Here is a 924-nt window from a genome sequence, read left to right on the forward strand (position 1 = left end):
GGGCTCATTGCTCAGGTCGAGCAACCGAGTATTCCAATGTTCTCAACCTGAGCAACTGATACCCGAGCATTTTACTGCTCGCTCATCACTAGATATGAGTTATAAGACAAGTAAGGAACATTTTTTAAAGCATATATGATATTCAATTGATTGTGGTAATATATGGTGCATGTAAAGTGCCAATACTGCATCCAATAGTGCTCACAGTGTGCATACAATAGTAAGAACATTTGATTGTCTTATATAATGTTTGTAATAACTGCTTTAGAGAGTACAAATTAGGCAAATGTAGGACTTTGAATGTACTTTGATATATGAGATTCCAGATATTTTGCTTGTTCAGAGCTGCAGATCTGGCATAATATGTCTGCCCAGTTTGAAAAAGGTGAAAAAAGCATTCAAATAAAACACAACACAACTTGCATTGATTTCAATTCAATCTATCTTTGGAACCCAGTTTAGGGAAGGGGGTGCTGCACCAACTCTGGAGATACTGCAATACCAGGTTAATGAGTGGAGAGGACAGAGCAAGCTCTTTTTCCATCTCCCTGTTCTAAAAATCCAATAAATATATGGTCCCCAGATAAGGCGCGTATCAGATATTAAACTGATAAGAACCAATTTTTTTTTCTTCTGGCAATCCCCTCCTGGAATATTCTCATGCAATTTCTTTTCTTCCAGATCTCCATTTTCTCCAAAGTCTCTTCCGTCCACACAATGTCCTGTTGTCCCCACAGCTATGTGTGGCATCAGATGCCCCTCACAAGCAAATGTGATGGCAAGAGTGAGTGCCCCTTGTTGCCCAAGGACTAATCTGATTCCCTATAGCAGCAGGCGGGTGAAGTCCCACTTGTAGGTGAGGCAATCTCCCAGGCCAATGTGCTGGGTACTCTGAGCATCTTAGGCCAAGACCAAGGTAGCAAT

At 41.1% G+C, this 924-nt stretch overlaps 1 non-coding gene across 1 annotated transcript; it reads right to left on the reverse strand.

Moving 5' to 3' along the window:
- Nucleotides 1-468: 468 nt before the first annotated feature.
- LOC141054310 (U2 spliceosomal RNA) lies at nt 469-656 on the reverse strand. The gene has a single exon (XR_012221404.1). It is a non-coding gene; the product is annotated as a U2 spliceosomal RNA (small nuclear RNA).
- Nucleotides 657-924: the final 268 nt, after the last annotated feature.

Source organism: Dendrobates tinctorius, unplaced genomic scaffold, assembly GCF_039654945.1.
Source record: "Dendrobates tinctorius isolate UK_male_01 unplaced genomic scaffold, ASM3965494v1 ptg000177l, whole genome shotgun sequence".
NCBI lineage: Eukaryota > Metazoa > Chordata > Amphibia > Anura > Dendrobatidae > Dendrobates > Dendrobates tinctorius.